Source organism: Rhea pennata, chromosome 3 (genome assembly GCF_028389875.1).
Source record: "Rhea pennata isolate bPtePen1 chromosome 3, bPtePen1.pri, whole genome shotgun sequence".
NCBI classification, from domain to species: Eukaryota; Metazoa; Chordata; class Aves; order Rheiformes; family Rheidae; genus Rhea; species Rhea pennata.
This window is the reverse complement of record NC_084665.1, coordinates 110977774-111003992: the sequence shown is the minus strand read 5'-3', so window position 1 is coordinate 111003992 and position 26219 is coordinate 110977774.

The following is a 26219-nucleotide window of genomic DNA, read 5'->3' as shown; positions in this document are numbered from 1 at the left end:
ACTGAAACTATGTTGATTATATCAGCTGATATCTGTCTCAGAGTTTAAAACTTAAAGTATTATAAAACCTCTTGTTTTTATTTTAGAAATTCTTAAATAATTTTTTTTGAAAAACAAATTTCAGCAAAATTCTTTTTTTTTCATTGGCTTATATACTACACTTGCCTCTCTTATTGTCTCATGTAAATAAGTGTTAATAAATACATGAGGATCAAACAGGAAGAACTGTTCAGGTGACAAGAGCCTGCCATGACAGCTCAGTTTCTAAGAGAAGGCCAGGAACTCAACTTCTTTCACTTCACTGGAATTAAGCTAGTTCCTTCCAAAAGAGGTTTTTGCCTCTGTATACTCAGGGTAAAGTAGCTATCCTAGTAGTTTGTAATTATGCTGACTTTAATTACATGTAAAATATGTGAGCTGAAACATCTGAATTTGATTGGTAGAAATAGAATCAGTGTGTCCTATTTTCTCTTGTCCACCTCAGTTTTTTTACTTCTTTCCTCCAAGTCCTGAAATGGAAGACACTCCATCCAACATCCATTGGCACAGGAGGAGTGGAAGGCGTGGGAATGTATATTACACATTTGGAAAGTCAGTAAATTACACGGGCTGCCAAAGAGTGCAGAAAAGATTCTGCTTTTCATTGCTTCCATCTGCTGGTTTCATTTCGTGTTGAACTGGCAAGACAGGCAGCATCTCATGAGGTACAACTGATGAAAGACTATCTAACAGGAAAACAGTAGTTTCCCACGTTGAATTATAACCTGCTGTATTTTGCCACATTGTGAAGTCAATACATAGCAAAATGCAAAGACAATTAAATTACACTGTAAAATGCTATCTTATGCCTAGAATATAAGTTTGCATAAAAGCTAACATAATGTTTTTCACTTTCTCCCCTTTTGATAGAAAAAAGCCCCCTACACAGGAAACTACTTTGGTTTTCACCTAAAAACTTTTGTAGTACTTGAGTATAGTCAGCTTGTTTTTTAAAAAATCCATTTTTTACTTAAGGAATGAATAACAGAGCTTGACTACCTTTAAGCATCCAAGTCTGAAACACTGCAGCATTTTCTGGTCTATTATCAAAACTATTTTACTAAATGTGCAAAGATATCAACATTTCATTGAAATCTCACTATTTATTTAATTTGTTGACCATCCAAAACCAACTCCATATGAATCATTTCCTTTTGCATTGCAAAGAATATGATCAACCAATTTTCAGTGTTATTTTCTGAAGTTTGTAAACTTATTCTTCAGTAATAAAAATGCACTCTTTTGAGACTACGCAATATCCTCAGCAAGCAGACAATTGAGTGATGGAGATGTTCTGTTTACATGAAACCTATAAAACTTGAATGTCTGAATATCAATCGGACATTATGCCTATGTATCTACAGCAAGATTAGTTGCCCTGTAGATTGGCCACTTTGGGATGCCTCTCTCCCCCTCCCTTTCTGCATTTATTTCAAAAAGAACAAAACCAGATTCCAAATCATTCATATTTTTTTGAGAAATAGCCCATAATATCTAAGGTGTAATTCATTTGACCTATCTATGAGTGTTTATAATGCAGATGGCTACATGTGAGACAGTCACCTTACATTCCTTTCTCATGTAATAGTGGAATTCTTTTAGAGAAGAATTCATCTAATCTGTTTTAAATATTTGTTTTAAGGTAAAAGGAATTTTTCTATTTAATGCTACTTCCTCTGTTGAATGTAGAGAGATTCTAGACGACTAGCTCTGACGTAGACATCTACCTTTTAAACATTTGGAGAGATATATCCCATTCTTTGGACCCAATCAAGGTGATGCTTGTTAAAACTTCTGAGGTTGTTAATAGTGATGGCAAATGAAAAAAACTCAACTATGGATGTCTTTTAAAATGCTTTGATTTTGAGAAGCCAGAAGAGTAAATAAAAACAATTGAGGAGGTTGGGTCATAGTCACAATTCCAAAGAAAGATGGGGACCTTTTTCTGCTTTACTTTCACAGTTTCATGAAAGCATCCTGATGTCTGGGCCCTACGTGCTTCCTGCACTCCTGGGACTTTGGCTACTTGAGCTCAGGAACAACTTTCCTGGTGCAGTCACCAGCCTTGAAGTTTTTTGAGAAGCTGTGATGAGAATTCAGAAGTTGAATTCAAGCTCAGACTCCTGCCTTTAGTCCTTTCTGAGCTGCGTTTCAGCTGTGCCTGTGTCTGGCCATGTGCCTTATTGGTCTGCACCCTACCCTGACCTACTGTCTTGATTTCCTGCTTTGACTTTGGACCTGCCTTATCACTGTGGCCCTACCTGGCCTCCTGACTGTCTGAGCCAACCTGCCTGCTCTCCTTGTTCAGGTACCATGGGACCGCACTTCTGTTGGCAAGGTCGCTGTCATGCCAGCTATGCTGTCACCCTGAGCTCTTGGCTCACCTTCCTTTGCAGAGCAGTCTGCCCTTGCTATTTTCTGACACCTGATGGCATGAACTAAAGAAAAAAACCACTCTGTTTCTTCACTCCAGTATAAAAGAGAATTGACACAATGTTAACCTTTTATCTATTCATGATCCATTTTGAGTGCAATACATTTTGCATTTATGGAGAACTTTCATTATGATGAACACTATGTTTATTTGCCAGAACATGGATATGTAGCAACTCATGAGAAACTAGCTACTCAATGGGGAGCACATTAACTGCTGGTATCTCCAGTGAGAAGGATAAGGCTGTTATCATGGCTGGAGTATCAAACCAGAAATATTCTGAGGATAAGATTTATTGAAACTATGGAAACGATCCAGAACTTCAAAGTTAGTACTAAAGAGAAATTTTAATTATGCTCTGAGAAGAATCTAGCAGCACATAGATTTCCTACTAAGCTCTTTGAATGTCTTTGGCTTTTTTCTTTTTTGTGTCCCTGAAACATCCAGGCTGAAACATCCTGAGCTGAAACATCCAAACTTCACATGGGATGATGGAATGTGTAAATAGAATGCCTTCCATAAGAATCACAGAGTTATACTGGGCACTCAATTTAAAGAAAACTGTCAGCAACAGCAGAGCAGGGAAAGTATTCAGATGTAAGAGAGACTGCAAGAGAGACTGAAGGAGCTGCTGTTTAAGCTACAGAAAAAGGAAGGCAGAATGGCAAAAAAAAAAAAAAGTAGCCAGAAGGAAGACTGGAATAAATTCTTCTCAAAGTTCTCTGAGAACAGTGTAAACAGGAATGAAACTAAATCAAAATTTGATTATTTATGAGGAAAAGAAAACAATTCAAGACTTTCTATCAGTGCAGACAGTCAGTGGAATAAATTGTCAAGAGAAGTTAGAGACTCTTTGTCTTTATAGGCTTAAGGACATTTTGGATAGCATCTACAGAATGCCGGACATCCCTTTCAGGCTTATTTCCTGCAGCTCTATGGCACAGTTGTATGTAGTAGTACTGCATTACAGGTAGCACAGCAGCTCTGCAGTGACCCATTTCACAAGATACTTGGTGATGGATGGGCTTATGCTTCTCCTTCTGTGGACAAGATATCACCATTAAAGAAATTCAGGTGTTTATGTTATTACTAAAAAAATACATTTTGTCAAGTTGTTAACCAAAGAGGCCTCTACCATTCTCAGGTAAGAAATTTCTCTAAGCTGGCTGATTATACTGCTTTACAAAAGCTGAATGTATGCAGCAGAGCAAATCAAGAACAGCAAGATGTAAAAATGGTCATTTAGTTATCTATCTCCTTCAGCTTAATATCTAACTTTACATTTCACATTGTGGAGCACCCATGTAAGAATATGGAATAACAGATTGTGAAGATGAATTTTATTTAAGTGACATTGATGTAAAACTGTAGATGTCAGGAGAAAATTGAATGCAAATAAATTAACTGAATTCTATATGAACACACATACCTTAACTAATTAACATGCCCAAAATATATTAATAGATATATATTACATAAAGCAGTTAATAATCTAATGAACTTTTAGGACTTAAAATTAGGATAAACTGTGATTTGTCTTCTTTTCATGGAAGATATTCACTCCAATTTAATTACCAATAATAAATTATGTTCATTATCCCAATATTATAGCAAAAAGGAAGTTATAAAAAAAATCCTAGAAGAAATTTTGGAAGAGTATTACCAAGTTTGCCCATACCTCTTAGTAAATTCTTTCAATTCCTCATGCAAGTGTTTCCATTTAATTTAATTATATCCGTGATCTTGACCTGTTCTTTACCTCTGCCTCATCTGAGCTAACTATGTTGCTACAAAGATGAGTCTTAACTAAACAGATAGATAAGAAATCTCATTGTATAGGTGTACTAAAAGTCTCTGTTCAGGTCTGGTCATCCTCAACTATCTTCTGTTATGGAATCCATAATTTCTTGCCTCATATTATACATGATTAAAAAAAAAAAAAAAAAACACTCAAGAGTTCACAAAGAGAACTAGTCTTTAAATAGTCCATGATGGGGGAAAGTCTGACCCTGACAGTCTGAACAACAGTCACCAATCAGTACGCTATGGCAAAGCTCTTCCTGGATCCTCAGAACCCCAGAGGGACATTACCACAACTCAAGAAGCCTGATATGAATATTTAATTTCTCTAAAACTGGATGATTATGCAGATACTATGCATCTGGGAGAGTTGTTCCCCCCAGAGGCTTATAAAAATAAATACTACATCTAAAATGTAACAGCCAAAATGCAGGTGGTGAATTCTCTCTCCACCACTTACTTGCAGCTCTACTTGGCTTGTCCTGATGTGCCAGTGAAACAAATGGGTGCTCTCCAAAAAACAATTGCCAAGGCACGTGTACCCGCAAGGGATGAGGGGGCTCATGACTGGAATATGAGGTGTTCCTCTAGCCCATCTACTACCATATAGTTGATGAGTTTGATGATACAGAGGAGAATAGTTTATAGGATTTCTTTTTAGTGCATGGTATATTAGCATCTCACATTTTAATGAATTCCATAAATAAAAGATGATGAAACGCCAATGTTTTGCACACTACATGCAGTTAGTTTCATCTGGAAATCTAGCTACATAAACAATGCTGCAACCAACATTTTTTACCCTGTCTTCTGTGTTGATATTCTTGGAATTACTAGCTAAACAGCAATAGATCACTTTCATTACCAAAAATAAAATATTGAGCTGGTATCATTCTGGTTTTTGTACTTTCACCTCAGCTTCATCAGTCACACTGAGAGCCATTGATCTGTTCTGGGTAACGGAGATCTGTCTTTATGTGGGAAACTATTTGTTGTTCTAACTGAAGCCTTTGGCATATGTTGCTGTGGTGCTCAAATAGAGTGTCTAAAGTGGGGACATTAGACTCAAAGCCAGTCCCTTAGTTTTCTTTTCTGCAGTCTTCTGGGCTTCAGGAAGGTTACACTGCAGAAGAGAACTCTGACCTAGACAAATGTGTAACAGGAGAATTCTGATAGTGTTATTTAAAGGAGTGTAACTCTCCTGGAATGACAATTTTTTCCTGTTGGATAAAAATAACAATAAAACATTCATCAGAGATTCTGGTTTTGTCTAGAACAAACAGCAGCTTGATGAGCTTCTACAACTGCTGTTCATACAGATAGCCTGAGGGGGGGGAAAAAAGAAAGGATTAATAGGTTATTTGATTGTGTTACTAAGAAAGAAGCTGGTTGTTGTAGGAGAATATTTTAATCAGAAAATTGTCTAATAAATACATAATTTCCCACTTATTTTCAGAGAAAAAAAGAAAATCTACTCTGACTTCAGATCACCAGATCTGTGTGAGACTTAAAATCATGCAGCGTAAAGAAGCTGCTCCTGGCGGCAGAGGATCTTAATCCCTTTTAAAAATAATGCCTATGCTGCAGAAAGCATTCAGCGCATTGCCATGGAGAGCATAGAAAGCTCTAACAGTTTTCTTTCACCCTCAGGTGGCTGGGCTGGAGCACAGTGTCACACTGCTGATCAAAAGCAGAGTTTTTGTTTTTTAACCTTTCTGCCCCTGTCCCCAGTAAAAGAAGCAAAGGTCACAGAGCAGAGGGGTTACCCTATCTGCCACCCTAGCCAAGCAACTAAGCCTCTAGCAAACACATTAGTGTTTAATTTGTCATCCTGGATGGTGTGGCACTAGTGCTTGCTCTCCCACCACACCCTCCGAGCTCTCTTTGGAGGCTTTGTGTGGGCAGCGGAGCGAGGCGGAGATGTGCCTAGCAGGAAACAGATTAAGAGCTGGGGCTGGGTCCACATTCTTTGGATTTGTTGCCTTACCTTGAACATTGGATTTTTACACACAGCTCAAAGGGCAGCAGGAAAGGGGCTGGAAGGCAGTGGAAGCACCAGTCAGTGGCAACGGCTGGTTCTCCAAACATCTCCCCCTCTCCTCTCCCCCTCTCCACCATCCTCCAGCATCGCTCTGCAAACAAAGACTGTTTTGATTGCTTGGATGACAGCACAGGAATTCTCCTTTTCAAAAGCACTCAGCATATATATATATTTATATGTAACCTAAGTAGTGTAACCAGAAGCACCTTTAACAGCAGGAATGAGTAATGGCAAGTTCTAGCAGTGACAAGATCCATTCTGAACCACAGTTTCTGATGAACATATAAAACTAAATAGGACAAGTCTGCATATTGGTTCAACAGCATTGTGGGCAACAGTCAGTAAAAAATGATTTAAGGGGTTGGCAGGATTGTTTCTATTGCTTTTGGTTATGTTCGATTCCCTCAGGTCTCTCTGTTTTCAAAGTCCTATGTTTACAAAGTTGTCTCAAATATACCATCTAAATTCATTGCATAATGCACAAAAATCAATTTTCTTGTTCAGCAGCCAAAGGGCAGAGGAACTAATTTTTGTGCACTACACCATCATTTCCAACTGGTCTATTTGTGACACGTTTTCAAATGTACATTATGCCAAGGTAGATGAAAGAAACTATGAGGTGATTTCATCCAGTAATGGTAGCTAGGGAAGCAGTCATCATAGCTTTCTGAAAAGAAGACAAGATTTCTGGAAAGTCTGAGAAGCATGAAGGCAGGTGAGTAAATTTGTGTGCTGCAGAACTACTTAGCTGAAAGAGAATTCTCAAAATTAAACCATATTTTATAAAATTTGTCTCCTTACAACCAATGCCTTTCTAGCTTGGCTTTCCTATTCTGCATCATTGTCATATTACGACCTTGCCTCTGATGCGTTCTTTGTTTTTTCCATCACAGAATTTTCTTGCCAGGTCCTAATCTTGGGGCTCTCAAGGCTCTGCCTCTCTATGCACTCACCCAACTTGTTTTTCAATCTGTCAATCATTCTGTCTTCAATGTATTCTGCACTTAACTCCTGCCTATCCAGTACTCCAGCCTCTGTGCTGGTACTGCCCAGAACTCTTCTCCTGTCTTGATCTGACTATGTGGGTCTTTCTATCCATCATGCTTTTCATTGTCCTGTTCCTACTCTTAACTGTCATCCTGTTGGTATTGTCTGCTCTCATTCTTGATCTGCTGAATGCTCTGGAGAAAATTCTGCAAATCTAACATTCTTTATGAATATTACTTTCATCCCTTCATCTTTTCTCTTTCCAAGGATAAGTTCATCATGTTCTCTCCCAACTCTTAATTTCAAAAGCTTTTTATAACTTTTAGTTTCACTTTCCTTAGCCTAACATCTTGCTGGCATTTCAAAAAGTAAAACTGACAGTGTCATGTACAGCTGATTTTTCCCATTTACCTATTCAGTTCCCAGTGCCATTCTCAAAGGTGTCATCTCAAGCCTACCTCTTTGTTTCTCAGTTCAAACTTCTGTTTTTTCCCCTCAGTCATGATTCGTTATCAATGACATTATTAGATCATTCTTTCCTGGATGTCTGTACCTTGTTGTGCCCTTTGCCATTGCTGAGTTTCACTCATCTCTCCTTGTTGTCCCCTGTCCCTCCTTCTCTGTCATCTCTGTGAACAGACTCTCTCACATAAACTTCTGTGATTCCTTCCTCGTTCCCCTCTAGCCCTGATTGTAATCTATGCAGCCTATTGAAATTGCCTTTATAAAAGTAAAAAGGCTGTTATTATCACCTGTGATAATAAGTCTTTGCTGCTATGATTATCTTCAGTCTCTTTTCTATGTTCACTCTCCAGCTCCTCCTGGCTAGCTCTTTATGGATTTTTACTGAATTCCTTTTCTGTTTTTTTCCCCTACTTAGTTAACATCTGTCCCTTTCATGTTACATTTATTGAATCTTCTTCTCTCTCTTCTCTTCTTTCCCAGTGTTCCTCAGGATTTGTTGGCTTACCTTTTGCTTATATTGCTTCCTACCAAACAACAAGGACTTACTCATCACATTTATGTTAACAATTTTCATATCTTGTTTAGCAACTGCTAATTTTTCCCATCTCCCTAGTACTTTCTCACAGCTGTCTCACATCCTGCTTAAATTAAAGCATGCAGAGAAAAATGGGACATTTTATTTTCATATTCATCTGCCTTTTTTCCTGCTTTCTTGGCAGGAGAATTTTCTCTGTTATTGAGTTCATAATTTTAGGATATTTCTCCATTCTCCTTTTCCCTCTAACCCATTCACACAGATTCCCCCAAAATTCATATACTTGCTATTAATACAACATATAAAACTCCTTCCTTTTTTTCCTATTTAACACCCTTTTTTCGTTTCTTCAGTAGTTCTTCCTCTCCAGCAACAGTGACAGTTTCTTCCCCTCTCTTCAGTTCTTCCCTCCCATAATTCTTTATTAGCTTTATATCAGATGCAGTGATGCCCTCTTAGATCTTCAGAGGTTATCTGAATTTAGGTATCTGATTCTCCTCATTGAAAGTTTAAGAAAGAAAAAGAAATACTTGATACTGCTCTCAACTCTTCTGAGGGTATGCATGAAGTATGAAGTACAAAATGGACTGGGGGGGGGGGGAAAGTAGAGTTAGAAGTATCATACTGTCGCAAAATATTCCATGATTAGACCACTTGCTTTCAATATAGGAGGTATGGGTTCACAATTCCTTTATCCTTGAATTCATACTAAAGGAAAGTTAGGTGACCACACCTGCTCTAGAGCATCCCATGTAGTCAGTCTCTTCCTCTGGAAATTGGGACATTATACAGCCCATGGAGCCAGAGGAAAAGGAGATGAGAATGAGTTTAGTTTGTGTGGAAGGGATTCCAGGTCTTCCTATTGCAAAATATGCATAAGTCACATCGAGAACTCCAAATCTTCCTCTTCTTTTCAGGAGGATGTTGTTTCAGCCTCTGTCCTATCTGTTCTCATTTTGACCCCCTGATTTTTGCAATCCTGGATAGACAGACAGCACTACTGTTTGGACTATCACTTAACCTAATGGTTAGGGTTTTCTTCACATAAGTCTCATCTGAAGTTCAACATTTCTAGCCTAGAGAGACCTTAGAATAAGGGTTGCCTGCTTTCTCTACGATGCTATAGGTTACAATGCAGAAAATCTTCCTTCAGGCAGTCACTGAGATTAGCCATAGTCAAAATCCCAGAATGTGAAATCTGGACCACAGCAGAGCTCCAAGCAAGTGACAGTGGCCTGTCTCTGCAGGACAGCCACATGTGCATGAATACATAAAGACAGGCTCTTAGAAAAATTTAGGCAGCACTATGAGGTGTACAATAAGTTTAGGATTTCACAGTATTATGTAGTTGTGGACACCAGATCGCATGAATTACCGTCTGGGATTTAGCTGAGGTGTTTCAGTCTCAATATAAATGAGATTTAGGCACAGGAGGCTGAGCTATCTGTGTGTTTTATCCAGACTTCTGCTGTTATGTTTAAATATTCACCTTACCTTTCTTTAAGTCACTATTTGCTTTTCCTCTTCTAAAAGAACTGCCTTCTGCAGTAATACTGTGACTTAGGTCCTGACCATTAAGAGAAATCACATTAGCATTCTTGTTTTGTAGGTGGGTGTCTTAGCTACAGATACTCTAAAAACAGCATCCACAAAGGTAGAGGCCTCTGCTTACAGCTGATTCCCCTGAGCACGAGCCAAATAGCAGTTAGGCATCTGAATAACATTCTAATTTTGATTCTGCATTGCAAGGAACTTACAGCAGATCAGGAAACAATCCTGGAGTTTTTGTGGCCAAGGTTAGTATGGTAACCACCAAAAAGGCCTCCATTCATGAATTTTGTTTATTGAGTTTCAATTGTAAAATTGATTTTGCATTTTCAAGCTGTAATAGCAGTATCGTTGTAAAATAACTATACTGAGGGGGAAATAAGGTTTTATTTCATTGACTGAAAAAAACAATCTCAAACATGTTAAGAATTTAGATGTGTTTATTCCGTTTTATGAGGTTTCTTTCGTGTGGGCATATAAACACTGGAGCGTTACTTAATTCTTTGTAAAGGAGATACCATCACGTCTCTTTGACCACCAGAATGTAAGTTAGTGTCAACTTGCACTATTCAAATCACATTTAAAACCCTCATTACCCTGCTGTGAGAACTTTATAGTCACTTGAGATATTGAATGCAGCACATGCTTACTGTAAGTGTTGATTTTATCCTATGACTATTTTAATAAAAAAGTAACTTGCACTAAAAACTGACTTTATTGATACTTAGTGCTGCTTAACTATTTTTATTGGTCTTACGAGCCTAATAATATGATATATTTTTATTACATCATTTGCAGGGTCTTAAGATATTATAGGATATGGAAAGTGTTATAATCGCTGATGTTACATTGGCACTTGGTGTTACATTAGTTACACTGGTATTACAGTGGTATATGGCAATCTGGTGTTACATTAGTACTGTGATACACAATACTGTCACCCAAATGCAGATAAAACCAGTTTAGTTTGTAGAAGGTCAAAATCAAGAAAATGGTAAAATCTTTGCTATGAAACTCTGGTGGCTTAAGTAAGACACAGATTCAGACTTCACCCTACTGTTTCAGAGAAAGAAGTGCTTTTATGCTAAACTAATTCTGAACTCACAATAAATGATAATTTACATTTTCTGCTAATCTTACATAGAATCTGGCCTTTGAGTTGGTGTTTGGATTGGATGACCGGGACATCTCATGTTTAGAACCAGATTGCAGTTTTTAAAATATTAAGCCTTTTTGAAGGTTTGAAGGGAATGTGTAGATTTCCAGCAGGATATTGAAGGAGAGTTTGGGGATTTTTTTTTTTTTTTTTTGGTAATCATTTCTTTGTAGGATTTGTCTTTCAGCCTCCCCATGATTTCTTTGAGCTTAACAAGAAACAGAGTTTGGAAGATTTGTTTGGTGTTTAACATGATTATTTAAATAAGAGATAAGCAATTGTCATTACAGCAGCTAGGCAATAATTTCCTGAGGTCATGGTCTCTCCTGCCCAGAGTACACCCCTATTGTTAATGGAGTTGAACGTGCACACACACATTTTTAAAAGGGAATGTTAAACAGTCCCCACTTATTTTACAGTGCAAATACTTACATGACAAAATGCAGACAGACTTCAGGGGTCTGTCTGAAGACTATAAAAAAGAAGAACAAAGAGATTTAACTACCTAACCATTACTTTCCCACCTCCCTGAGTCCAAATTTTAGAAATGCAGAACCAAAATTAACTGTCTTAACTCCTCTTAGTCATCACCTGGAGCATAGTGCAGCTAAGGCATCAACTTTTTCCTCAGTTTTTTTCAGTGGGCTAGTTTAGCTCTGCTTTTAGAAACTTAATATGTTTCATGAATTGTACTGGGAGCTTAGGTACAGGTGCCTAATCAGTAGCAGCTAATTCTCATTGCAAAATCCCTAAGTGAACATTACCCAAATAGCTTTCTTGTTCGTTTGGATGAGCATCCAGAGTATAAAGTATTAGGAGTCAAACTGTGACCTTTAAAGTACAGTGCTTTAAAGCACTGAGACCTGTAAAACACACTCCCAGTGTGCAGCAGAGAGTCCCAGAGAAGGATTCTGTGCCAGCCAGAAATCTAGGCCTTCATGCTATAATTACATCTTTTTCTCTTTAAAACAGATATATTCCTACAGTTGCCTTTTAGCTATCTTTTAGCTAGCGCAGAAGTGACCTTCTCCTCATTTTTCATGATTAGGCTGGTTTCTGCTACTGACTCTGAGGGAAAAGTCAAAGTGCAGTAGGTAGTTAGCTAGACATTAAATGCCAGACTTGAAAGTCTCCCCAACACACTACCATCACCACTTCAGCGGCAACCAGAACAATAAACTTAGACTGGAGGATTTATCACCTCTCACCCAGGTTAGAGGGCCTGGCTTAGTACGGCATTTTCCCCTTATTCTCCTCCCCTGTTCACGTCAGGAGCAGCGTAGCCCCTTTTATCGTTAGGTAGAAAACCTGTAAGAAGCCTTCAGTTAGCTTTGAAGACAACTTTTACACATTTTAGCACCTGCATTTTCCAGACCAGGATGATATTTTGCTCCAGGCAGAACAGATTTGCAAGTTGGAGTGGCTGATTACCTTAAAGATGCTTTGCAGATAGTTCTTGAAAGCTTAATGGCTACAGCAGAATGAGCCTTACCGAGGAAGTCAACTTTCCAATTGCTTTATAAAGAAAAATATTGCCATAATTTACACTTGAAGAATCATTAGTAATAAAAAGTATGTCTCAGGGAGGAAAATACTGTTACTAAGTTCAATCCATTTGGCATTCAGATAACAAAAATTTTGTCAGAGTTCCTTAGTTATCAAGAACATAGGTTCTGTAGACTTTTAACTGGACTTACATTTCTAAAACCTTGAGTAGCTTTTGAATATTTCACCCTAGTGATCCTCGAGGGGAACTTGCTTCTGGAGACTGGCACTTATGGCCAACCCAATGTTGTTCATTCCTGCTCATAACAGTTCTCTTCAGTCACTGCACGACTTAAAGACGTGTAAACCCTTGGCAGGCATGGCTTAAGGACTGTCTGCACATGGCAAATATCTTATCCATTTTGGTCATTTGATTCCTTTTTCTTTTTCCCGACAGTTTCAGACGAAGCCGTGTAACTTACACGAGAATGAAACGATTAGCTTGAGATAAAATAAAAGAGAAAACTGATGGTATCTGGTAATCAGCCAAGAGGGGTTTACTATGAGGATATGGCAAGGATCTGTGTTAGATATAGTGTCATTTTATATCTTTAATAATCAACAGTATGTTAATGCGACTTCAGAAGAACCACATGTAAACATGCATCCTGGTAATTCAGCTGAGCTGAAACGTGGCTTCTTTAGTGGTAAGCAAGCATAGAAAGATACAGTAACACAAGCATCTTAGGGCCTCCCTCCTTTCCTACACTTTTCAAAAGCCAAAGCTTCAATTCCTAGAAAGAAAAGCATACTAAAGGCAAAGAATATGGAAGGAGCAAGAAACCACAACAGTCTACCCTAAAAAAGCTGATATTCAAGAGATACAATATATCAAAAGATAAAGACTGCAGAAGCTATGCTTCACACTCATAGATTGCTTATTGTCAGTTATTAAATATCATCTATCTCAAATCTAACAGGAAAGCTGCTTAGCATGAATACAAAGGTGTTCATCCTTTGTTACAGGACGACTTGTGAAAGTGCACAAACCTGTCATTCCTGTTAGAATAAACAGATGTATTTCATTTTGTGCATAGAAAATATATATGAGGAGACCAGGCACATAAAATTGATCTAGAAACAGTGCTGAAGTTCTGTACATATCTAGCCATGGCTTATGTCAGAGTCTGGATGGATTTTTGTGTGAGAATTGATATAAAGTTTTCCTCTTTCTTTTTTAGATATTGCAAGCTCCCTTCACAATATGTGAGCATTACATTTAAAGTTAAGAAGTTTTCCAAGAGAAGAAACTCAGTGAATAGGATAAGAAACCTCTAAGTGCATTTTGCCCAGTATCTATAGCCCATTGTCTCTAAGATCTTATGTTTTTGACATAATAGACAATGAACTTCCTTCTGCTTTCAGTTACACCCGTATAAATCTGGAATAACACCTTTGGAATCTGAGATGAGTGTCTGCCTCAATCTCTCCTTTTTTAGATGCTGGATTGTGGCCAAGCTTTTTACTTTGAATAACTGCCTCTAATGTTGGGATTCTGTTCATAAGTAACCCATAGGAGGTGCATTAGAAAATACAGTACTAAACTTAGGGAAATGCTAGGGAATTAAAGTCTATGCCACATGAATCTGAACTCTAACCCTTAAGTTTCAGGAAATGTATCTAGCTGTGCATCCTGTGCATACAGCTAAAGAATAGACGTGTCCGCACAGGACCTGCAGCTTGCTGACTATTTGATATGTGAGGCTGCTTTGAGAATCCCTCTGTTCTTCTCTTTTTTATATTTTCTCTGTTTATCTGTTTTTAAAATACTTCCTTACATAAAATTAAGAAAATGTATCCCAACACTATTTTCACAAGCATTTAGAGCTTTAGATTGCCTTGGAAGCCTCTGCAGGCAGTTGCACATTACATCACATTACATTCATTCATTCTGTAAAGAAACGATACTGACACAATACAAACCAGTCACATTAATTGTAAAGCAGGTAAATAAACCAGGTAAATAAAATAACCTTGGTTAAAAAAAAGCAAACCAACACATCAGGAATAACCATTTTGGAGTTTTAACTTCCTGCAAAATTATTTTATATCTTACAATATGCGTACTTAAATTATTACAGAATCTGCTGATTTGCAACCAACTTTTTTGAGAAACTTATATGTTGTAGAAATTCACTGTTATGTCTAGTTTAATAATCATGCCATAGAAAATTGACTTGATGAAGACCCAACAAAATGATTTAAGTTCTTCACATCAAGATCAGAAACATCCTTCCAGCTTTGTTTGTGCATGTGTGTGTGCATGCGTGTGTGTGTGTGCAATTCATTTTTTTCCATGATCATTTATTTTTTCATAGGAAAAAATCACATATCAACAACATTTTCCATCAACATGAATTTTGACTAATTTCATATTTTGTTAAGAATACTCCCTGCCTTTACTTGTACGCCAAGTCCTAAATGCCTTTTCTTGTATTTAAGAGACAAATATATAGTAACTACATCTCCAGCAACTTAACAACTCATGCATAATGTTTCCCATTTCAACAATTCCCACCACTCAGCTCACAGTTTCATTAATATTTCAGGTGAAGTTTTGCTGATATGTAGTTAAAGGATTGAAAATGTTGAAATTCATTAAACTGTAGTTCCCTGCTACAAGCTTCCCTTGGAGTAATTTACTTAGTGCTAGTACAACACCACTCCACACCACGATGTCAAAAACTAAAGAAATTGCACTTCTGAAGGCAAGAGCTATTAAATCAGCTTTGCACTAGCTCAGACAGTTCCCCAAAATAACTTATCACCATTATTAAGAATTACCTGGGTTAAATTCTCTAGAAAGGAAGGTTATTTTTGCAAAGGGGACTGAAAGCACACAGAGCTGCTGTTTCTAGGAGAAAAGGGTAAAAAATGAGATAAAACTGTAATGCTATTTTTTAATGAGTAAGAATTAAAAAGAAAATGTAAATAACTTTTTTAAGATCTAAATCATGCTAAAGCAAGGTATGACAAAATAAGAACTGTTGTGGATAATCAGTGTTGCCATGAAACATATGGATGTGCTACCACCAGGGCCAGAATGTTAGGCTGGTCAGTTAGCCTGACTTGGTCTAAAAACATTTACCTGGAATTAAAATTCACTTTTATTTTCAATAGTACTTTTTAGAACATAACTTAGAAAAAACAAAGTTGCTTCAAGTAAAGGACTTCAGCAGTCCTTCTAGGCAGATTAGAATCATTGGGCCAAGTCTTAACATCCATGCTTATTTTAATTCAATCTAATTGACAGAACTGAAGAAATAAAAGAGATTTTGCCCTCAGATGTTACCTTAAAACTTAAGGCATCTTATGTTCTTAGACTGAACCTCTCTGGAGTAAACTGGAGCCTTTCTATTTACTTTGTTATGTCCTACATGAGGCCTGAAGGGTTGTCAAAATTTGAATATATGAATAGATCTTTATTTTACAGCACGCATGCACCTGCTGTAGAAACCTGAGTTGCTTCCACTTAAGAAGGCAGTGGTTCCTGAAACACTATCAAATAACACAAAACTTGAAAATCAGCCATTCATACTATGCAGACTAGTGCCTGTAGGGGACAGAGAAGTGCCTACATGAAATATGCCAAGATCAAGTTTACATACATGGCAAGATGGAAGGGCTGAGCATTCTTACACTTTGCAAACAAAAGAAAAGGGAAAGTCTGGCTTTGCCTCCCAAAATGCCTAAACCTTGACAAAAATTCTTGCTGCAAAAATTTCTTATAATGGAGTGAATTACATGCCCTATGCTCCAACGCTTTTAATGTCTGTAATGCCTCAGATCGGGGAAAAAGAGAAAAAGACGAGCGCTCAGTTTAAAATATTGCTGAGAAGTAATTTCACAAAGAAACCTTGATTAAAATAGTCCCTGAACTATTCAGTATTGGAAGTTCTTTTTTCCTTCTTTCTTTTAATATAAAACAAGGGCTGAATGGCAGATGTCGTGTGTGTGCTTTGGCAACGGGATTAAAATCTTCCAGCGAGTTTGGGGAGGTTTTCAACTTCAGTGTGGGCAAAGCTTCCCTTCGGCCTTCCTAACGCTTCCCTAATGAGGTGATCCCTACCCACCTCGAAAGCCCACCACAGCGCCACGCGGGGCTCCCGCGTCCTGAGAGCAAGGCAGCGCTGGAGCGTAGATGGGGCCTGATGGATGCTAAAAGGGAGGCATTACCTGCTCAAGTCGCAGAGCAGCCGCAATTACGGCAGGGCTCGGGGTTCGCTGTCAATTAGAGTGGCAGTTAAAGCGAGCAGCAGCTGTGACAGATGGCTGAGCTCCAGCCACGTTGTGGTAATGGGATCAGAGCCAACTCAAATCTTTTCTTCCTTCTTAAAAAAAAAAAAGAAAGAAAATCTCTCCCCCTCCCCCAAATCAACACGTAGTTGTCAATTAGTCACAATGTATAAGGGGGAAGTATCATATCTACAAAGGCATCATTTATCTGTTCTCTATTAACCCTTACTTTCAGCTTTTTGAAGTCAAGATTTTGTTTATTTATTACTTACTTCAAACATGTTTTAGCAGGATGCTCAACCGAGAAGACAGTTTACATTAATTCTTTGTTCTGAGGGAACGTACAAGATGCTTTACTCATAACTGAGCCAATTTAACTCAGTTGTTAGCTTTTTAACTGCAGAAATATTTTGTGCAGAAATGTAAAGGCTTTGATTCAGGACAAAGCACATTAAAATAAATCCAAGGCTGAATCTATTGTCTCTGGTGAATCTGAACCCATCTATTACCTCTAGATTATATTTACTCAGAGGTAAAGACTGGAGTCATAGCACCCGTCCCAGTCTCATGTAGGCAAGTCTGCAAAAGGGTCCCTAAAGAATTTTCATAATTTATGTTTCTGACTTGGTGCACCAGACAGCTCTTTGTTCTTCTCTAGGTTCAACCACTGTCAGCCTAAACCTGCCGTTGCAGGTCCTCAGAAAACACTTCAAACTCTACCTAGGAACAGTAACTGCTCAAACAACAGAAGTCCACTCAACACAGGTCACATCTTCACAGCATTCTGCATCAAATTAAAGTTCCCAAGCAATGTAAACCTTTGACCATGGTCTACAACACTGTTAATCTTGTGGGATGTGTATTTGAGGCTTGCTGATACCATGCTGGCAGCAGCAGTGTCAGTAGCAAAAGTGTGGTTCTCTGGGGTGTAATATTAATGTTCTATAAGACAGGGACAGGGAATACACAAATAAGAATGACGGGATCCCATCAGAGGAAGTCCTCCTATGTCATCAGCAGTCAATTTGACAGCACAGCTGCAGAACAGCGTAGAAATTGAATGAACTGAGATTGTCTGATGATGAATATAATGTGTTGTTTGGTAGTGGGTATAAATATAAGAAGGAAACATATAGACTCCTTGTCAGCTAGATCTGTGATTCTTTGGAAAAGAACAAGCAAGAAGAAAACAAAAGAGTGGATTACTTTCATGTTGACTTTAAACTAGTCTTTCTGTAAGAGCTAGGACAAGAGGCTTCTTCTATGAAGATCCTAGCAGCCCACTAGAGATTTACAGTCAAAAGACAAAACATTTTCAACTATCCTGCACAAAGGAAATTTCATTTCACAGAAGGAGAAAGTTTAGGTAGGCTAAGCGTAAACAAAAGCTAACGGGATCAGGACATAAGAAATTAGAACAATCTGTAACAAATGAAAGACTACAAAACAGCTCTTTAAAGACTTTCACCAAACACTGAAAAAAAGGAGGAGAGAAAATGAAGCAAAAGATGATGTAGAGGCATTATTAATTACAATAATTTATATAATAATGGTGTCTTGAGGTCCTTATCTGGAGTTCAAATTTCAGCTTGAGATATGATCTGTTGTGTATCTGGTTGGTTAATGCCCTCAAGGGGGTAGGAGAACTGAAAGAAAACTTAATCTCTGGTTGTTAATAGTGTTTGCAAATAAGTATACTCTTAGGACAACACACAGACAGAATGTTTTTATTGTTACTATTTATTTGAGCTTTGTGATAATTAAAAAACTAAATTCCTTCAAGTTGAATTCAACACTGGAAATAAGGCTTGATCAGCAGTTACATTGCTTAGTGTTTATGTTGCAAAAGCTTGACTGACTTCTTCAACTTTATCCTTATTCATTCAATAAGTAAATTAAACAGGAACAAGTGGCTTCCCTGCTTGTATTAAAGATTTTGTTGCTTCTATACAGGAAAAAATAAACAAAACTTTCCCTTTGGTGCATATGTTGGTTTCTGGAGGATGACAGAACAAGAGAGCATTCTCCTCAAAGTATTTTTAGAATTTGGATTGGTCTGTCAAAACCATAACTACAGCTGGTAAGTGAGTATGCAGAGTATATGATGCCATATACTTTTGGGTTTTTGTTTTATACTTTTGTTTTTCTGTCTTCCAATTAACTATTCTACTCAATTGTGCAAATTATGACCAGCCACTGCTTTTTTTTTTTTTTTTTTTTTTTTTCCTCCAAAACTTCAAAAAAAATGCTTGCAGCCCAGGTGGGCAGAAAAGAAAGAGAAAAGGAGGCAGAAAAGAATATCCTGTTCTAATTTTGCAGATGGAGAACTGATATATAGAGATAATAAAGGAAGTGTCCATAGTCATACAAGCAATCTGGGAAAAGGAGAAGAAATGCAGTTCTCTTTGATTCCAGTCAAGCATCTTAATGCTCTTATATTTTAAAGGGCAAGTGGGTCAAAATATGGTAGAAGACATGCACGTCCTTTAAAGGGCAATGATAGAGGATTTGCCTTTTTTTTATGGACTTTGGCCCATGTCTTATCAATAATGCAATTCAAACAAAATGATGGGAACAAAAATAACTTACTGATGAAAATAAGTTATTTTAAAATGTGAAGAGACTCTTTTACCTCCAAGTAATAACCACTGTTATGTAGTTTAGTAAAATACTGAAAGAGACTTGGAAAAAATCGACATATAATTTGATAAGTATTATTTGAACTACTCTGGAAAACATTATACTTTGGAAACAGTGCTTTTGAATAATTTTAAATGTGTCAAAGATGTTCTCCATTCACTAATTATGTTACTTTAGCAATTTCAGAAAAAATGGGAGTTGAGATCTACACAAAGTTTAGAGATGGATTTAAAATGAAAAGATACTTCAGCACTTAAGGAGACAAGCAGCTTTGCACATGAGAACCATTCCATTTGGCACTCTTCATGTGCATAGTGGCATAGCATTACACTGGATTGTAATTCTGCTAATCCTTATTTTGGGCTAGGTCACACTGCTAATCTTTAAAAGACTATTCATCCAGTTCAGTGCATATTTCTGGTTGGGATGCAAAACAGCTCTTTCAGTTAAAAATATTCTCTCTCTCTCTCTCTCAAAAAAGAAAAAAAAAAAAAAAAAAGGAACTTTAAGAAGTAGCCCCTCTCTCTGACACTAAAGTTGTTGTTTCCACTATCAATAGATAACGATAATTTAGTAGTTAAGTGATACAGATGATATGCAAATGAATAACCACAGCCTGCAGCAGGGAAAAAAGATAAGGTAGCTCTTTTACAAGGCCACCTTGTAGCTCTTTATTAACTTGCAGCCTCTGCAATATCTTGTATACTGTTGACATTCCTTAGCTTGGGCTAATAGTAACACGCATACAATACGCCCATCACACCCTTCACTAACTCTGTCAACCCTATTCATGTGTTACACACCTGTGTATATTTGCAGTCCATTTAGACGTGATGTGAGAAATGTTAGCTTTCAAGGTGGACTCATTAAAAATGTTTCCTCCCCTTTTTGGACTTTACAAGTGTTAAAAGAAATGTTGGAAAGCTGCAGGTCCTACATCTTACATATTCTTAGGTTTGATACTATCATAATCTTGTATCAGTTTTTCTTCATCAAACAGAAACACGAGTCCATCAATAGAAACATTACCCCAGACAGTATGTGTTTTTTCTCACAGCTATATCAGCTGATTTAGTGAAAGAAAAAACTTTTTCCTCTTGTATTAAGGATGATCATAATATCATCATCGCAAAAGTTCAACACATATAGAAGGATATGGGTTCTTTAGGGATATAAGACTTTTAATTATTCTATATTACTAAATGGTACCAGGAACCACCCTATAAAGAAGTGATCAGGCTATTTATAGCAGTAAGTAATTTAATGATTTATGTCATTTTTTTCAGTCAATTTGAATGTCTATATGTGGTTATGGCAAATGAAATACACTGTATTTATCTTTGTGCATTAAAATCCTGATCTATTTGGATAACTCTTAGTGGATGGAGGGGATCATACTATTTATAATCTACTGCAACACTTACAAAACACTCTTATTGCTAAATGCCCGGTCTCTGGCTATAGACGCATTTGTGTTGGAAGGATTTGTGCATAGTCAAACACAGAGACATTTTGACAATTGACAGTCATTTTTGTTAACACAATGGTTAAAAACATGTAAAATTTAGTTCCAGGGTTACACTGAGCTTGAGCTGATCCCAAGTCTATCATCTGACTGCTGCAATTTTAGCCTCTTATATCATTAATATACTGTTTCTGCTTGATCTGAATGAGGACATCCCAATATCAGTTTATCTGGAAATTCATCTCAACCAGAGCCAAGAGGAAGTTCTTCATTTTAATTTTATTTACATAACAATTATTCTCTACCACAAACTACTTGCTGTTAGTCAGAGGAAATAACTGTCATCATGCTCATTATTAACACAAATTTAAAATGGGGAAGATAAGTAAATTAGAAAGATTTTTATGAAGATATCCACATGTCGTACAGATAGTGTTTAGGTGTCAGTGATGGAGGACATCTTCAGTTTTGGATCAAATGGTGAATTTAAAATGATTTTGAACAAAAAAAAATGAACAATTGGTAACATCCTTTCATAAGTGTTTTCTGAATTCTATTTTTTTATATACATTCTCAGATCACTCAGGGATGCATATCACAGCTACCGAAGATATATAGAAGCCCTGCATTATGTTTTAAAGGCCTGTCCTCATCTGTTTCCTGGCTTAGCCTTGTGCTTTAAGGCTTTTTACTACATTTTACTCCACCATCAGAGAAAACTATGAATGTATTTCCTCTTGAATGAAAGTGGAAAATGAAAAAAGTCTAAAACCTGCAATGACTAGCAAACATCTTTCCAAGGAAGTAGGGAATTTTGTAGTTTTTATGACTTTTAAGGCCTTTAAAATTTTGTAATTAGAGTGGATAAAAAGTTGGAAAATAGATTTTAGAAGTTAATTCATCGCAGGCAGATATTTCACTAAATGAACAGATTCAGTTTCTCTGAATCATATCATAAAGTCATAAAAAGAATTCCCAAATTAGTATAGTGAGAGATTCTATTGGGAAGGCAATGGCACAATATCATTCTGTGACTTCAGGATTCTATCTGCCTTAACTATCGCAAAGAAGGTAACTGAACTTAACATAATAAACATACATCTGCAGCACTTCAGGCAGTGTTAAACCACTGCTCAGGGGGTGCGGGGAAGCTGATATAAAGTTAATGATTTTCAGGAAAAACTGTTTATCTTAATTTTGCCATGAATTAGTAAATTGGACATGGAACTCAGAAAGAATAAAACAGTAAACAAATGCTGTACAATTTCTTCTGAATTACTGACTAAAATGCATCCATACCTGTAGATTTTAGAAAGCAGTGGTTTTCGAAACAATCTCAAGGGAGAATCATGTTTCAATCTTTCTTTCTTTCTTCAACCTTTATTTCTGCCAGTGAGATGATGAAAATGAACTCAAAGAACCAATCTGGAAATGATTAATTTTCCCATTGCAAGTTTGTAATGTTAGTGTAAGGTTGCAGAAAGCAAATGAGCCTACCAAATGATATTCATATGTACCTAGTTAAGTTTACAGAGCACTAGTAACTTTATAAAAAGAGTCATCTCACTGGTCATTTCATTTTATTTTTATAAAGTGAGCATATACATCTCAGGTATTCACCCGAGGAGTCTTTTACCATCATAGGATTTGGGATACAGTTCAACTTGTTGGGTATAGGGTATACTTTAGGATAAGGTATATTGTGTCCTGTGCTCCATTGACTATATGGACTCAATTTCCAGTTTCTGTATGGGCAGCCTCAGGTAGCTAACTCACATATTGATAGCTATATTGTGAGCAAAAACATTTAGTGATATGAGCCTCATCATTATTATCCATACTCATAGTCTGATTTAAGTCATTAGTAAAATTGTCAATTGTCATTAACTGAACTGTTCTGAGACGAGAGACAGGGGAAACATCGGTACTTTGTTAATAAATTGATTATTGTTTTTGATTATGTGTGGAGGATATTCACCCTTGGTATTAGAAACAGAAATCCACTGAAAAGTTCCTGTCTTACTGCTTGAGTGCATGTACTTTCATATAGGAATTCCCAATTGCATTGATTTCCTGGCCTCATCATTGCTTAGCCAAGCATTACTTCAGGTTGCAATTGGAACTCCATGTCTCTTGAACTTTAGCTAAGCACCTTATCTCTGATTTTAAATGACTTCAGATCATGCAAGCTCATTGTTCTCTTGCCAGCTGGGATCATAAATTCTAATTTATTCCAAAGTTAAACGTGTCCATTAGTCTCACAGTTAAGCAAGTCTGCAAAACAAAGAAGGGAAAAGAAAATCACTGAAAATCATGTTGTTAAACTGGCAGGAAATCCAAACAGCTCTAAGCATGTGATACAGTGAAATGAAAGAAAATAGTGATATAATCCACTATGGGCTGGCTCCAGCAAGATTGAATTGAACAGGAGTTATTGACATCTGCAGGAAGATCAAGCCTCCTAAAATGACCTATCTGATAACATTTAGAGAAATGGTTCAAAGAACACCTGCCTATGTTTTAAGAATACCCTTGATAACAATTCAAGAAAAATTCACGTGTAACAATTTAAGATAACTATTCCTTTCCCCCAAAGCGGTTCTGAAGTATTAGACTAAGAAAAGCCCTAAAAGGCCAGAGTAAATGTCCTCAAATCCTGTCTCAGAGAGGGGCCAAAGGCAAAGGAAGAAATTAGGAACAGAGCAAATCTGTAGTAATGTTTCTGCAGTATCTGGGGAGCAGGAACCATCTGAGATGAGCGGTGGTAGTACATTTACTTCCATTAATTTATGCAGATATATTTTAATTCCTTTTAGATTTTTAGCAGCCACAATATCCTGCAGGAAGGAAACCTATATAATATGTGAAGAACAGTCTTGTTTGTTTGTTTATTTGCTTTATGTATACAACCTGCAAATTTTATGTGATGCTTCACAGCTTTTTATTGAGAAAAGCTGGAGTCAACTATTCCCTATTGAATAACTCCAGGCCACTCATGATTTTATATTTCTTCTATCATACCTTCCCTTTAGGTAGACCTTTCAATTCCCTCAAAGATTTTAATCTACTTAGTCTTTCCTAAGATTAGTATTTTCGCTTTTTTTGCCCCTTCCTGAATGTTTTACAGTTCTGTTATATATTTTTTGAGTCAGAGGAACCAGTGCTTCAAAAAGCACTGGCTAATTATAGCTATATCCATACTCTAGGCTTACTCTCTGTTTTGCTAATGCTTTCCTAATAATTTATAACATTGGGTTAGCTTTTTCTGACTATTGCTGAGCACCAAGCTGATGTTTTCATTAAGTGATTATAAACTATATATGCACAAACATTATGCAAATACATACCCCAAGATTTGTTCGTAATATGATTCCTACTTTTCATTCTGTAGAGGCATTTCACAAACACATATTTTAATCCTGGATTTCCTCCTTAGCCAAAGAAGAAAACTAGATACTTCTACAAAGTAATCTGGAGTAGAGACCAAAAATCACCCCTTTCTCTCTACTGACTGCAGGAAAACTCCAGGAAAATTAGAAGCCTAATTTAGCTGATATCTAAAACTGCATAATAAGGAAACTGCCATAATCCCTAGTGTGCTAACAGATGAGGATCCTTTCTTTTGCTCGAAAGACACTTCCATATAGAAGTGCCTCAAACGTAGCTCTTCAGATTTATGATTAAAGCTGTATCAGTCCAAGAGAAAGAATAAGCCCAAAGTCTTCAGTGGGTCTATGTAACTTAACCATAGCCATACAGTTGCAGGGTTCAACCTCCTCTCTCCACCTTACTTGAAGGAATTCTGATCTACCTCCATTCCTGTTAATATTTAAAATACTTTCTCTGGGCTTCTCTGAGAAAGCTAATATAATTAACTTTGACCTGTTGACTGGTCTTATCCATGCTTTTCTGTACCAGCTATTGTTCTTAATGTTTGAATATTCCTATTTAAATCAATGAAGGTGAAGGTGGCAGAATCTGTATGTAAATGAAAGCTGTCCTTGCATATTATACATGCCGTCATGCTGGCTCCTTAAACTTATTCTAATTTCACAAAGAAATTATGAGTGCATTTTAGTGGAAAATCCCCTGCAGGAACCAATTTTGCCTCCTAATTAAAATATTCTTTATAAAAATAAGCAGTTCTCTTGGTATTATGCATCACCTGTACAAGGACATGGTATAATACATCACCCCTATTAAGTTTCAACTTAGTATCGATACTTAGGCACCCCTGATTAGTACTTCAAAGATGTGTCAGGGTGCATTTGAACTCAGTTCATTTTATTGCACTTTGAAGTACTTTCAACAGCAGTGATAACAAGGACTGAAAATGAGCCGCACGGAATCCATGCAGAGATCGTATTTCCTTGCTAGGGATCAGTTTTTGAAATGATATGAAATGTACAAAGATGTGCTTCTGGCTGAAATATTTTTATTATTTGTCTATTCCTAGATGAAATGACTTTTGTTCAATGAACTATAATATATGCCTGAATGCCCTTTTTGGATGAGAAGCCACCATCTCTCAGAAGTCAAGAAAACAGCAAGCAAAATCTGATAATTTTACAACGGTGTCATCAAAAGGCATATGCTTGTAGAAGTCAGCTCAGATAGGAAAAACTAGCAAAGGTAGAGTACCACGGTTTGGCGATGGATTGTGAATCTTCCTGAAATAACTCTCAGATAAGTTGAGTTCATCAGTACATGTAAGGTTGGAACTATGCAGCTTGCAATAAAACAGGTTGTCCCGTTCCCAAGGGCAGTGAGAAACTGCTCTGGTCTTATTCAAAACCAGATCCACAGATCTTGTGACATAATATACAATTAGAAGAGAATTATATAGGCAGGAATGATTTAACATTCTCAGTGTATTCTGTGACTGTTGTTATCCTTCAGTTCACTTTCATTCTGGAGAAGGGCAGAATCCCAGCTGAGCCTGCTTTTTGTATTTTCCACATGGGGTTCTTCTTTCCAGTCACAAGCACTCCTCTAAGGAGATGACAATTTTGCTTCACCCTTCCAGGAACTGCATAAGGGACTTGAGCAAAGCTCCCTCTTTTCTCCTCTAAGTCAGGAAAAAGTTTGTCATCTTTGCTAAAATTTCACTTCAAAACAATAAGCAGAGTTTCGGGTGGTTTTTGATCCTACAGACAAGTAACAGAGTGAAAGAGCAGTGACTGCAGGGGATGGCATAAATCTTGGCACAAAGAATGACTCGAGACTGTGCTATATACTCTCTTCTCATCTTCTCATTTTTTTAGCCCCCGGCCTCAGTTCTCAGGAGTCCCAGTGTCGTTGTCCTACTTGCTTGACAGCAATGTTCTT